The 15559-nt window shown below is 35.8% G+C and overlaps 1 protein-coding gene and 1 pseudogene across 2 annotated transcripts in view; one reads left to right on the forward strand and one right to left on the reverse strand.

Annotated features, from left to right (window-relative positions):
• Nucleotides 1–15559, reverse strand: part of GNGT1 (G protein subunit gamma transducin 1) — a 54032-nt gene that overhangs the window by 25119 nt on the left and 13354 nt on the right. Inside the window, exon 2 of one of the 2 annotated variants that reach the window (XM_053218449.1) lies at nucleotides 1472–1680. The gene's annotated coding sequence lies outside the window, so the exon portion shown is untranslated. Of the gene's footprint in view, nucleotides 1–1471; nucleotides 1713–15559 lie in introns of those variants that run through there. The other variant, XM_053218450.1, reaches the window with a different exon arrangement.
• On the forward strand, nucleotides 283–7463 carry LOC106969951 (tubulin polyglutamylase complex subunit 2-like; annotated as a pseudogene).

A 15559-nucleotide genomic window follows, 5' to 3' on the forward strand; every position in this document is an offset into this window, starting at 1 on the left:
GTATTGTGAGAACAGTACAAAATGGTATAAGCCTGAGGACATTCATTGATGTATTATTCGGAACAACTGAAAACTGGAAACAAACCAGATAACCATCAATAGGGGATTGGTTGAAGAAATTATGGATGAAAAATGAGCAAAATATCTATATATGGGTATCATCTTATCCTCAGAATACATTTAAAAAACAGGGTCTAGAACAATATGAATAAAATATACACATCACAGAGGACATAAGGATATTAAAAATAGTTGCCTATACCAGGAAGGAGGAAACAGAGGATGGGACAGGTATGGAGATATTATATAGTTTTGATCTTATACCACGCAAACACTGCATAATTTAAAACCAAAATTAAAAATAATAGAAAGCATTCCTTCTGCAATTAGAAATAAACTAAAACAATTGAACCCAAATGAATATCAGATGGTGGCATCACTATACAAAGAATATGTAATTGTTTCCGGTGACTTTCAAAGCCAGTATTTTGACTATATGTCTTTTAAAGGCTATGATCTAAGGGTCATACAAATTCTGAAGAAATCTGAAAATGCAGATTAGTAGTCATTAGTAATATTGATACTGTTATTTTGAACCTATCATATATAGAAAATATATTTCTTTAGAAGTCAAGATTTTCAGTGTTAAGAGAAAAAGACAGAAGTATGAAATTAAGAAATTAAGAAAAAGCCTTTAACTTTTAAATTGGAATTACAAATATTAGTATGAATTGAAAGTATATTTTCTCTTTTAAAAAAATACAAGTGTTTTCCATTTAAAAGTCCTTGAAGCAATGATAATCCAGTGGCAGTAAGTACACCTACCAGGGTTCTGAGGAGAAATCACCAACTCCAGGTCTAGAACTGGAAATATGTAAGATGAATTTAGGCCATCTTATTCCAGATAGCGAGGAAGCTATCAAAGACTAATGAATCAGGGGTACCTCGGTGGCTCAGTTGGTTAAGCATCCAACTTTGGCTCAGGTCATGATTTCACAGTGTGTGGGTTTGAGCCCCACATGGGGCTCTGTGCTGACAGCTCAGAGACTAGAGCCTGTGTTGGATTCTGTGAATCTCTCTCTCTCTATTCCTCCTTCACTCACACTCTGTCTCTCTCTCTCCCCAAAATAAAAGAAACATTAAAAACCATTAAAAAAGAAGACTAATGAATCATATCATAAAAACAGGAGGGTAACAACAAGGGCCTTTCAATGATCTAAAATAAGGCAATATGAACATCAAAACAAATAATGACCACAATATATGTAAATATATAAAAATGAATTAATAATTACACACACCTGCACGCCTCCTTGGTCACATTTGGAGACTGCTAGGGCACTCTCCCATTACTTTGAAAACTGGTAAGTTAACAGAAAGAATAAAGTATTTATCCTTTTTTATTTATCCTTAAATTTATACCACTGGGAAACTAAATAGTGTATAAAAGTTACTCATAGAAGAATCTCACCTTATACATGCATGAAGATGTTAGAAGATACCTCTAATGAAAGTATGCATCTGGGTAATGATCATCTGTGGATGCCGAAGTCGTGGCTCAAAAGGTTGATGGAGGAATTAGGCTTATGTCTCTGAATCCATGGATAATTTCAGTGGCAACAGACAGTCTTTGCTTCTTGATATGATGAAGTAGCACACACCTCCTCCCCATGAAGAAATCTTGAAGAAAGAAAAAAAATTGAACCCGAAGTTAATCAAACCTCTAGATCTATCATTCATGAGGCAATATTGGGGATAAAGGAACAAGTTGGAAGAAACCAGGGGAAGTCAACCAGCCAAATCCATAATGTTGGCCACTCTACAGGAAAAATACCTTACGTTTTCCAACAAACCAATGAAATTTTAAAAGGAGTGAGAGGAGGAGCCAATGCTTTTATAGGTTTTATATGGGATGCAGCATGTCATTAAAAGGTTTTTGGTGGAATAAGACCTGTATTTGTGACTACTCTTGGTGGTTTTTGAGAATGATCAGAGCAAAAGGGTCTTATGTACTCTGAGGATCTTATGTACAGAACCTTTGGGAATTCTGGGGATTCCAAGTGCTACAGGGAAGCTTGATTTGGTATTTGCTGCCTTTACGTCCCCTGCAGCCAAAGCCCTCAGGAGATGGCTCAGCCTACATTCAGCTACAGCTGCAGCTTTCTGTCCAGCTTGGGTAGGAATTTTGAAAACAATTTTCTAATACGCCAAAACCTCTGCCATTTTATTTTAATGAAGTATATAAAGCTGTTGTAGGTCATCCTGCAGTCTAAGTGAAATTCCTTCTCGCCACAGCCTGAAGACAAGTCACTGCTGTGGTTTCACCAGACAGCCTGATTAAAAGGAATGTCTCGTTCTAGGTACAAAAAGACACAAAATAGAACAGGCTGGCTTTAAATAACATAGTCTTTTATTGAAAAAAAAAATTACTCTGGACCGCCACTCATTCCTGCTCTATGCACACACACTGTCACATGTTTAACCATACAAACTGCAGTGGAGCCTTTAAAACTGCCTGGATCACAGCATCTCTAGATATACATGCTACCTCTGCCAACAGTCTCGTAGACATTTAGCTAATGATGTAACTCCGTAATGTTCTTTGGAGTTATCTGTTCCTGTATTGTAATAGTGGCTCCAGTAAAATATGGGTCTTGTGATAAAAATAAGGAAAGGTGGAAAAGTGGAGTTTGTAGTTTTAAGAGATTCTTCGTCTAGGTATTTTAAGCCTAGAATGAAGGCAAGCAAATGTGGGCATTGGAACCATCCAAAATAATTTTGTCTTCACTCAGTATTCAGTTGGTAACCAAGTATATCTGTTCAAGTCTATTCTAGTGCTGCTTATCTTATTCCAGGAAAACTAAAACATTTTCCCAAATTTCCTCCCTGCCTGTCTGCTCCCTATCCAATCATCCACACTGATGCCAGGGTAATCTTTTTGAAAAAAGATCTTATCAAGATTTACTCCTCTTAAACTCTTCAGATGTTTGCTGTTGAATCTTCATGTTAACTGCCCAAGCCCCTAGTGTGTCATTTAAGGCTTCTTAAAAGTGGGCCATGACATTCCTCTCCAGATGTATCTCCCCCATTCCAACATCACCAGTAAGCTACAATTCAGTTGCACTAAATTATGTTCAGTTTCCAAAGAATGTGATACTGCTTTGGCTTTTTTGGTAATGTAATTAACGAATTTTGCACATGAGAACCATCCAGGGAGCCAGTTATATGGCAGGCTCCTATGCCCAATGACTGGGGGTTTTGATTTAGTGGGTTTGAGTTAGCAAAGATGTACATGACAGACAACGACTCCAGATGATTAGAAGGTATACTTGTGCCACACTTTGAGGAACACTATTTTATGCCTCAGTGTAAGTTTTTGTTTTCTTTGAAATGAATAGCCTTCCCTCTTTACTAACCACTTGGTAAGCTGAATCTTCTTGTTGGCGGTATTCCTTGAGTTACCTCAACCACGTTTAATCATTTGTCCTGTGGCTTCGCTATATCTAATACAACTTCCTAGTTGCACTAAGATAGCATTTAGTTATTTTCCTAGGATTTTTGTTGTTAGGGTGTTCAAGTTTTTCATGCAAAACTAATAGGTTATATTTTGATTTTGAAATATGTTATTATACTCACTGTATACTATATAGAAAATTAAAAGTATCTATAAAGAATAAAAATAGTCCAAAATTTCATCACTAATTAACAACCACTCTTCAGTTCCCTTGAAGGGGAAGTAACTTAATCAAGAGGTATGAACATGTTAATGCTCTCAGTATATGCTGACAAATTACATTACAAAGTTCTATCAGTTTATCTCCATCTAAGAATCTAAGAATGTATGCAAATGCCCAACACACTGGGTTTTAAACGAGCAGAAAAATAAATTCACTTCTTTGTCATAATAAAATTATATCTCATCATTATTTTAATTGGTATTTCCAGGATTATTACTAAGGTTGAACCTTTACAAATTTTATACATTTTCTTTCATTAAAGGTTAATACTTCCTTTAACTCAGCTCAAAAATTTTAAGACAAAAATAGAGCTTAAATTTTACAATTTAATTTTAATCATGAAAGGTTTCAACTGTACAGAAAATTACAGAAAACTAGTATAATTGACCCAGTTTAGAAAAGATGTCAGATTTGTTTCAGGAGCTTTTTCTATTTTAATGGAGCTCAAGATTCAAAATGCACCTCATCCTATTTTCCTCTCTCATGAGAAGTAACTGCTCTCCTGATATTGGAGTGTATACATTCTCTGCATATTTCTTTTTAATTTTTTTAATGTTTATTTTTTGAGAGACAGAGCACGAGTGGGGGAGGGGCAGAGAGAGGGAGACACAGAATCTGAAGCAGGTTCCAGGCTCTGAGCTGTCAGCACAGAGCCCAACGCTGGGCTCAAACTCATGAACCACGAGATCATGACCAGAGCCAAAGTCAGATACTTAACCACCTGAGCCATTATGGTGCCACAATTCTCTGCATATTTTAATGCTTGTATTATAAATATAATAACTCATAGCAACATGAAGTATTGTTCTATGTGCTTTAAAATTACTCATATGGTGTCACACCATATATATCCATTGTCATCATGCATTTTTACTATTGTTTTGGATATACCCTTTAAATCCATTTTGTTTTATGAAGATCTGCTTCATTTATTTTTATTACTCTATAGTATTCCATTACATAAATATAGCACGGTGTGCTCATTTCCCTGTTGATGGATATTTACTTTATTCCCAAATTTTGGTTATTATAAACAATAATGAATATTTATATACATATCTCATTACACACATATATGTGCATAAAAGTGAAATTGTCAAAGACAAGTTCATTCAACCTACTAGATTTTGCCAAATTGCTCTCCAAATACTTGTAGCCAGCAATGTATACAAATTTATATTTCTTCAAGTTTTTTGCAACATTGTGCATCAATGATGTCTTTATTGACATTCATATAAGTGAGAAGTTATACCTCATTACTGTTTTCATTTTTATTTTCTGATTAGTAATGGGATTGAAAATTATTTTTTCACATTTTATTGGCTATTCTTCTATAAATTGCCTCTTTATACTCTTTTCCCATTTTTCCATTTGACTTTGTGTCTTTTATAATTAACATATTTTTTATGCATTCTGGGTAAGAATTCCTTGTTAGTTATATAATATAGAGATACCTTCTTCCAATTTGTGTAAACAGTGATGTTGTTTTATTTTCCCTTTGCCTGTTGGATTATGATGTTACATTATTGCATAAAATGTCAGAAATCTGGGTTAATTTAGCACTTTCTCAACTTTTAAATTGATTATGTAGCCTCATTACAAGAAAGCAGGAAGTATGATGTTTGTGCCAAAGCCCAGATCATGTGCTACTTCCTTAGTAAAACAGTAACATTTGAACAAAGAGATAAGAAAGGTTTTATGTATTATAAGAAGTATTATATTGCATATAAAAAGAAATATTGGAAGAAATATTGTCTAGGAATTTCCCCAAACTAATTAAAGACATGACTATACATTCAAGAAGCTCTGTGTACCCCACATAGAAAATAAAACAAAACAAACAAAACCAACTAAGCACATCACAGTCCAACTTCTGAATGCTAAAAACAAACTGACAATCTTCATATACCTAGAAAAACAGAGATAATACCTCCAAATGAGCATCAAAAAGGCTGATGATTGACATTTCCACAGAAATTATGGAAGTCAGAAAATGACAGATTAACATTTTAAAGTGCTAAAGAAAAACAAACAAACCCTGCAAACCAATATTCTATATCCAGCAAAAAATCCTTCAGAATCGAAGGATAAGTAAAGATGTTTACAGTTAAACACAGCTGAGAGGATTTGCTGCCAGCAGATTTGCACTACAAGTAACATTATTGGGAATTCTGAAGGAAAATGATTCCAGATGGAAGCACATAACTGCAAAATGGAATGAGAACACTAGAAGATGTAAACATCAAAACTATAAATGAGCCCATCTCTGCTGCTGCTCTCACAGTGCGGAGCTGGGACACATAGCTGTGTTGGAGACACCGCCCTCAGGCCGCAGGAAGCCACACCTGGAGAAGCTGCTGTGGGGGATCACTTGAAGCCTAGAGTCACCCCCAGGTGTGACAGAAAGTCACCTGCTGAACATCATATGGGTTTCTCCATGGGAACAAAATAACAACTGCATGCTGAGGATGTGAAGAAGTTTTTTCCTGATGACCAGTGGCTGCCACATGACATGAGTGTGAAGCTGGACGAGCACACCATTCCAGTGGGTAGCATGGCACCTAACAGCATCTCCAAGCCAACTTGACTCAACCAGTCTTCCATGCATTCACTCCCTAATGCACCACCTTGGCAGGCCTGGAGGATTGATGCACTTGAAGCCAGTGAGAATGTCCAGAGAAGCCTCACTTTGATTCCTACAGTGTGATATTGAGTTGGATCCTTGCAATGGGAAGGGAAGGTTTGCCTTGCCTACAAAAGAGGGAAGCCAGCAATAGCACAAGATGCTGAAATTTGGCTACTAGATAGAGAGTTATACAGGCATTTTCTTTTTTCTTTTAATTTTTTTTTTAATGTGTATTATTGAGAGAGAGAGAGAGTTGGGGAGGGGCAGAGTGTGAGAGGGAGACACAGAACTGAAACAGTCTCTAGGCTCCAAGCTGTAGCCCAACGGGGGGCTTGAACCCAAGAACTGCTGGATCATGACCTGAACCAGAGGTGGATGCCCAACTGACTGAGCCACCCAGGCACCCCTATACTCGCATTTTCTCACGGATACCTTTACCGCTTACTATGTCCTGCTCCTCATGTATCTGGGCCTGCCACAGTGGCAGTATGACTTCACCAACTATGGCATCCCACAAGTCAAGCAATGGCTCAACATTTATAAACCCATCACCTACAACACAAACCAGCTCACAGAAGAAACCAACTCCTTCATGAACAAGCTGGATCGCAGCAAAGTGTTCAAGAGCAAGAACAAGACCTTAATCCCCCAAAAGAAAGAGCCCAACGAGCCTGCAGGTGGCCAGAAAGGGCCCTCAATTCCTTCCTTCACCTCTAAATTCTCTTGTAGCCCTGGAAACCCTGTTGGAAATGAGCATCCCCACCTCCCTGCCAGTTCCACAGTGATGATTTCCATGCACAGACGGCCCAAGCCTCTTCCCATCTGAGTGAGCCAAATCCTAGGCCTTTGACTCCTGTCAGCATTAGCCAAGAGTTCAAGGGCATACTCAGGTCTCCCCCAGAGTCCTTTCCTTACCCTCAGCTTTGGAGAGCTGTGGAGTTTCAGAACTTGTTTAAGTAGCTAAACAGATCTGTAAAGAGCTTTCCTTTCTCTCCACTCCCAACCCTCTACACTTTTCAGCAGTGATTAGAGAAGGGCTCCAGAGAAACCATTGGTTTTGACCCATGAAGCATTAGAATGGTGCTGCTCTGTTGGTAACTGTTAGCCACATGTGACTGTTTATATTAAAAATTCAGTTCCTCAATTACATTAGTTATGTTGTGAGTATTCATGTGGCTAGTATTATCATCACAGAAAATTCTCTTGGGCAGCACTGCATCAGAATATTTTCATGCTGCCCTTTCCCAGATTAGTTTATTTTTGTTAGAGAATGTGGATATCTCAATTTGATGGGTATCATGTTCCATTAAAATTCTTAAAAAAATTTTTTTATGTTTATTTATTTTTGAGAGAGAAACAGAGACAGAACATGAGTGGGGAGGGGCAGAGAGAGAAGGAGACACAGAACTGGAAGCAGGCTCCAGGCTCTGAGCTGTCAGCACAGAGCCAGACACGGGGCTGGAACCCATGAACTGTGTGATCATGGCCTGAGCTGAAGTCCAACATCAACCGAGTGAGCCACCCAGGCACCCCCCTGTTAAAATTCTTAAAGATACAATTGTATATGTGCTTTTTGTCTTTCATAAGTAATTCTCACTCTGTTCCTTTTTTCAGTTTCCTATAAAGTTTGTTGTTTCCAGTAAAGGAAAAAAACTATAAATGAACATTCTGTTTAAAAGCATTGAGTATTATATCTTATGCATATAAAAGCTTACATTTAAAATATATGAAATTGATGGCATCAAAGGTGTTTTGATTAATGGAATTAAACTATTTTTGTTTCTTGTATGCTTTGGGAAGTATTACAACTTACCGTGTAGAACTCATACAGTGACTTTAAGAATAATCAATGAAATAATAACAAAATATATATAGCTAAAAAGCTAATAGAGTAATGAATGGAATAATAAAAAAATAAAACAATGACCAGAAATAAATAAATAAATAAAAGAAAGACCAGAAAAGATAAATGAAGAAACAAAGATGAAACAATTAGAAAACAATGGCAAGATGGTTGACTTAAACTCAACCATCTCAGTAATATAATAGGTAATAATAGGTAACTAGAAATTAATATGAGATTATTGGAAAATCTCTAAATGTTTAGAAATTAAATACACAGTTATATAGCACATGTGTCAAAAAAGAAATCACAATGAACTATGTTTTAAATTGAATGAAAAAAATGTGACATGACAAAAATTCTGTGAAGCAGTTAAAGTGGTGGCCACAGGGAAATTCTTAGCTCTAAATTAGTATACTGAAAAAGAAGTTGAGAATCAATCTTCCAATCTACCATCTCAAAGAACTAGAAAATTAACTACAAATTGAACATATTTAAGTACTCCCTAAGGAATAGAAGAAAATGTTTTAAAAGCAGACATCATTGTATGAAAGACCTAAATGTAAGACAGGAAGCCATCAAAATCCTCGAGAAGAAAGCAGGCAAAAACCTCTTTGATTTTGGCCGCAGCAACTTCTTACTCAACACGTCTCTGGAGGCAAGGGAAACAAAAGCAAAAATGAACTACTGGGACCTCATCAAAATAAAAAGCTTCTGCAGAGTGAAGGAAACAATCAGCAAAACTAAAAGGCAACCGACAGAATGGGAGAAGATATTTGCAAATGACATATCCAATAAAGGGTTAGTATCCAAAATATATAAAGAACTTATCAAACTCAACACCCAAAACCAAATAATCCAGTGAAGAAATGAGCAAAAGACATGAATAGACACTTCTCCAAAGAAGACATCCAGATGGCCAACTGACACATGAAAAAATGTTCCACATCACTCATCATCAGGGAAATACAAATCAAAACCACAATGAGATACCATCTGACACCTGTCAGAATGGCTAACATTAACAACTCAGGCAACAACAGATGTTGGCGAGGATGTGGAGAAAAAGGATCTCTTTTGCATTGTTGGTGGGAATGCAAGCTGGTGCAGCCACTCTGGAAAACAGTATGGAGGTTCCTCAAAAAACTAAAAATAGAACTACCCTACATCCAGCAATGGCACTACTAGGCATTAATCCAAGGGATACAGGTGTGCTGTTTCCAAGGGACACATGCACCCCCATATTTATAGCAGCACTATCAACAATAGCCAAAGTATGGAAAGAGCCCAAATGTCCATCGATGGATGAATGGATAAAGAAGATGTGGTATGTATGTATGTACATATGTATATATTATACACACACACACACACACACACACACACACACACACACACAGGAGTATTACTTGGCAAAGAAAAGGATGAAATCTTGCCATTTGCAACCACATGGATGGAACTGGAAGGTATTATGCTAAGTGAAATTAGTCAGAGAAAGACAAAAATCCTGTAACTTCACTCATATGAGGACTTTAAGAGACAAAACAGATGAACATAAGGGAAGGGAAGCAAAAATAATATAAAAACAGGGAGGGGAACAAAACAGGAGAGACTCATAAATATGGAGAACAAACAGAGGGTTGTTGGAGGGGTTGTGAGAGGGGGGATAGGCTAAATGGATAAGGGGCAGTAAGGAATCTACTCCTGAAATCATTGTTGCACTATATACTAACTAATTTGGATGTAAATTAAAAATAAAATAAAATAAAAAATAAAAAATAAAATTTTAAAAATAAAAAATAAAATAAAAAAGCAGACATCATTGTAAAGAAAATGAACACATCAAAAATTATTTCTCAAAAAATCAAATATTTTGTTAATAGCAAGATATTAAAGAAAGATAAAGAATATAAATTATCAATATCATAAGTGGAAAAACAGACATGACAAATCCTAAAGATCTTGAAAATAGAATGGATATTAACAAATTAATACCAATAAATTTGATAACTTAAATAAGCAAATACCTTTAAAACCACACGTGACAAAATAAGAATAACTGTATCATTTGAGAGGTCCAGTGCAAAATGAGAGTTTCTTTGTTTAAACATTGATAAAAAATTTAAATATGGTGACAGTAAAGAATTAAATTAGTGCAAGACATTTATAAGTGCATGTCATTTCCCAGATTATATGACCATGGGCTGGCCTTGCTTCTAAAACTGACATACAAATGAAAATTCTGATCACTTATATATCCATTAAAGAAAATGAAGCCACAATTTTCAACTTTCCAGAGATTTAACATGAAATAATCCCAATTTGCAAAATCACTTTCAGCAAATAATAACATTTCCTATTTTTCGAGTCTCTAATAGGGTAATAATTGGCAAAAGCATTAAATGACAAATATCATACCATCATCTTAATAGATGCAGAAAAGATATCTGATAAAATTGAACAGCAATTCATGATAAAAAAATAATCTCAACAAATAGGAATATAAGAGATCCTCTTTCATCTGAAAATGGAAGTCCACAAAAACCTATGGTTAATATCGTAACTAAAAATGAAATATTGAATACTTTCCCGGTGATTTGGAATAAAACAAATTGGTCCAATACTATCATTTCTATTCAAATTTTACTGGAACTCCTCAACACTGTAAAATTTCAAGAAAAGGACATAAAATCTATAAATATTGGACAGAAAAAGTAAAATTATCATAATTTTCAGTAACATATTTGAATAGCTAGAAAATATAAAGGAATCTACAAATTATATCATTTATAAGTGAGTTCGGCAAGGTCACTGGATACAAGATCAATATGAAAATAAATTGTATTTCTATATACCAGAAACAACCAATTAGAAAATGAGATATAATATACAAGTGTCCAAAAAATCAAATGCCTAGGAATAAATGTAGCAAAATATGTACAAGAACTCTACCATGAAGATCACAGTCATTGCTGAGAGAAATTAAAGATCTAAATAAATGGTGATCAATCAATTGGATATCCTTAATGTCTACTTCACACAATAAACAGAAATTAACTGGAAATAGGGCATAAATTGAAATGTGAAAGGTAAATTATAAAGCTCTCAAGGAGAAAATGTAGGAGAATATCTTTATGACCTTGGAGTAGTCAAGGGACATAGGACCGAAAAACACACTATAAAAGACATTGGTGAATTGTACTTCATAAAAATTAAGATGTTCTTTTCATCAAAAGAGATTTTAAAAGTAAATCAAACACTGGAAAAAGTTAATTTCAGTGCATATATTGGACAAAGAACCCATATCCGGACTATAAAAATTTTCCAACAAATCAATGGGAAAAAAATCAATAAAAAAAATAATGGGACACAAATATGAACAGGAACTTTACAAAACAGAATGTGCAAATTGCAGATAAGCATATGAGAAGGTGATCAACAGAATTAGCCATCAGGAATACATTTGAAAGCCATAATAAAATACTACTATCTACCCATAAGCATGACTAAAAAGAGCTAACAATATCTAGTGTTGGCAAGTATGCACAGGAACTCTGGCTATCACACATTGTTCAAAAGAGTGTAAATCGATACAACTATTTTAGTCAATTCTTTGGCAGAATCTGCTAAAACTGACCATACAGGTACCATATTACCCAGCAATTATACTTCCAAGTACATGTCCAACAGAAATATGATGCATATGTCTATCAAAAGACATGTAAAAATGGTCATTTTAGCTTTATTCATAATAGTAAAAATCTGGAAACATTTCAACTATCCACCAACTTGAGAGTGAATAAATGAAATAATACACAGTAGTGGAAAGAAAAATCCACTACTGAACACAACGGCACAGATAAATTTAGCAGAAGTAATACTAAGAGAAAAAAAACCCATACATATTGTATAGTTTCATTTATATGATGGTCAAGAATAGGCAAAACTAATCTATTGTGATAAAGGTCAGAAGATAAGTTACTCTTTATTTTGATAAAGGTCAGAGGTGAGTATATTAACCTTAAAAGGAAATGAGGTAGGCTTCTGGGGTGGTGATAACAGTCCATATCTCAATCTCGATGGTTGTTATATAGGGACATAAATTAGTAAAAAAAAAAAAAAAATCACTTTTTGTACTTTACTGTATGTAAGTTATAACTCACTTTCAAAAAGCATTATGAAAAAATATTTTTAAATTTTTTTAATGTTTTTATTTATTTTTGAGAGAGAGAGAGACAGAGTGCGAATGAAGAAGGGGCAGAGAGAGAGGCAGACACAGAATCTGAAGCAGGCTCCAGGCTCTGAGCTATTAGCACAGAACCTGACATGGGGCTTGAACCCAAAAATCATGAGATCATGACTTGAGCCAAAGTCAGATGCTTAACCAACAGAGCCACCCAGCTGCCCCCAAAAATATTTTTAAAAACAGAAGGGTGAGACTTTTAAGATGAGAAGTTAGAATTGATGCCAAGGTTTTGTTATTGTTTTGTTTTTTAGGCTAGAATCTGGAAGAATAGCATTATCATTAACTGAGATGGGGAAGGGTTAACCATATGTTAACCCATATGTTATGGGTTAGACTGAAAGCTCAGTGTTGGACATGCCGCATGTGGAGATACCTATTAGATCTCCAATTCTATGTGTAATTGGTAACAGGGATCTGGAGTTCAGGAGCAAACTGTCCACTGGCATATAGATGACATTTTTAGCTTTAAGACTGGATGCCATCACCAAAGGAATAAGGATAGACGGAGAATATAAGCAAGGATGGATCTCTGGTGTGCTGTCATGTCAAAGAGGGGGAAGAAGGGAAGTGGAGTGCAATGCAATGCAATGCAATGCAATGCAATGCAATGCAATGCAATGCAATGCAAACTGAGAAGGAGCAACTAAAGAGGAGGGTTATGTCCTAGAAACTGAATAATGAAAGTATATCAAGGAGAGGAGCATAACTGACTGCATCAGATGCCATTGATAAGTTAAGATGAGGAATGAGAATTGAATATTAGTTTAGCAATGAGGATATCATCGAGGACCTTGGAAAAAGCAGTTTAGGGGACATAGAGGGAATGCAAATCTGGATGGAGTGAATTTGAAAGAGAAAGAGGGGCACCTGAGTGGGGGCTCAGTCCAACTTTGGCTCTGGTCATGATCTCATGGTTCGTGAGTTTAAGCCCCACATCGGGCTCACTGCTATCAGCACAGAGCTCACTTTGGATCCTCCATCCTCCTCTCTCTACCTCTCTCCAGCTTGCGTTCTCTCAAAAATAAATAAAGAAAAAAAAAGAAAGAAAGAGAAAGGTGGAGTTGGAGACATTCCTATAGACATCTCTTTTAAGACGTTTTGATGCAAAGGAGAGGAAAGGAGAAGTTATGCCACGTAGAAGTAGGATCAAGCATTTTGCTTTTTTTAATATATAGGTTAGGAGAAATAACAGATATTTATATGCTGAGGGCAATGATCTAGTAAAGAGCTAATATGGGAAAGAAAAAATTTGGAGCTATATTTTTGTATAGGCAACAGGAGATGGGATCTAGAGCACAAGTGAGGAGATTTGCCTTGGATTGGCTCATGGGTGGTTGATCTGTGGCAACACATGGGAGGGCAAGGTATGTTATGTAGATACTTGGAAGTGAGAAGACGTGGTGGCAGGCGTCTGTGGAAGTGATCTTCCAATTGTTTGATTTTCTCAGTAAGGAAGCCAGTTATCAGTCGAAAGTGAGGAAGGGAGAGGAGGTTGAGGTGGTTCGAGGACAGAAGATAATATATGAAATAGACTTTCAGGAGAAGGTAAAGATGAATGGCCTTATGGCATACACATTGATGGTCTGACAGCCTAGCTGGCTGGCTTGAAGTGTGTTTTCATGAATACGGTTTTGAATTTTTCTACAGTTATTAACAGCTCATGGGCTGACATAAAGCAAGTGGAGAGATTAATTTAACCAGGGTTGTAATTTTTGTGATGTTAGCACAATACTGAGGAATGCACAGAATGGAGTTATGGAATTGAGAGAACAGATGCAGGATAAATGGAAGGATATGACTACAATTATTATCTATGAAACGTAAGCTAGATGAAGAGAGAAGAGAAAGCATCAGGGGCGAGCATAAGAAGTGGTAGGATCAACAGACTTTCAGCCTATTGTATATTGCTGTTGAAATATATTGCTGAGAAAGAAGGTAATAATAAAGGTAATAATAAAGATTAGAGAAGAATTAAGTGATCTAGAGACTAAAATAACAATAGAACAGATCAATGAAATCAGGAGCTGGTACTTTGAAAAAAGTCAATAAAATTGATATCCTCTAGCCAGACTTATCAAGACATAAAGAGAAAGGACTCAAATAAATAAAATCACAAATGAGAGAGAAGAAATAACAACACCACATAAATACAAACAATTATAAGAACATTATGAAAAACTATATGCCAACAAATTGGACAACTTAGAAGAAATGGATAAATTCCTGCAAACATATAAACTATCAAAACTGAAACAGGAAGAAATAGAAAATTAAAAAAAAAATTTAACATGTATTCATTATTATTATTCATATTATTCATCCAGGCTCTGAACTGACAGCACAGAGCAGGGCTTGAACTCACAAACCGTGAGATCATGACCTGAGCTAAAGTTGGACACTTAACCGAGTGAGCCACTCAGGCGCCCCTAGAAAATTTGAACAGAACCAATAACCACCAAAGAAATTGAGTCAGTAATCAAGAAACTCCCAGCAAACAAAAATCCAGGACCAGAAGGCTTTACAGATGAATTCTACCAAACATTTAAAGAAGAGTTAATACTTATTCTTCTCTATTCCAAAAATAAGGAAAAAAAGGAAAACTTCCCAATTCATTCTATGAGGACAGTATTTACCCTGATACCAAAGCCAGACAAAGACAACACTAAAAAAGAGAACTAGGGTCAATATCCCTCATGAACATAGATGCAAAAAATCTCAATAAAATACTAGCAAACTGAATTCAGCAATGCATTTAAGTAATCATTCATCACAATCAAGTGGGATTTATTCCTGGGTTGTAAGCGTGGTTCAATATTTGCAAATCAATGTGATACATCACATCAATATGAGAAAGGATAAGAACTACATGATTATTTCAATAGACACAGGGAAAGGCATTTGACAAAGCACAACATCCATTCATGATAAAACTACCAATAAAGTAAGTTTAGAGGGAACATACCTCAAAATAATAAAGGCCATCTAGGAAAAACCCACAGTTAGCATCATCCTTAATGGGAAAAACTGAGAGTTTTTCCCATAAGGTCAGGAATAAGACAAGGATATCTACTCTCACCACTTTAATCCAACATGGTACTGGAAGTCCT

This window comes from Acinonyx jubatus, chromosome A2 (assembly GCF_027475565.1).
Source record: "Acinonyx jubatus isolate Ajub_Pintada_27869175 chromosome A2, VMU_Ajub_asm_v1.0, whole genome shotgun sequence".
In the NCBI taxonomy this organism is placed as follows: Eukaryota; Metazoa; Chordata; class Mammalia; order Carnivora; family Felidae; genus Acinonyx; species Acinonyx jubatus.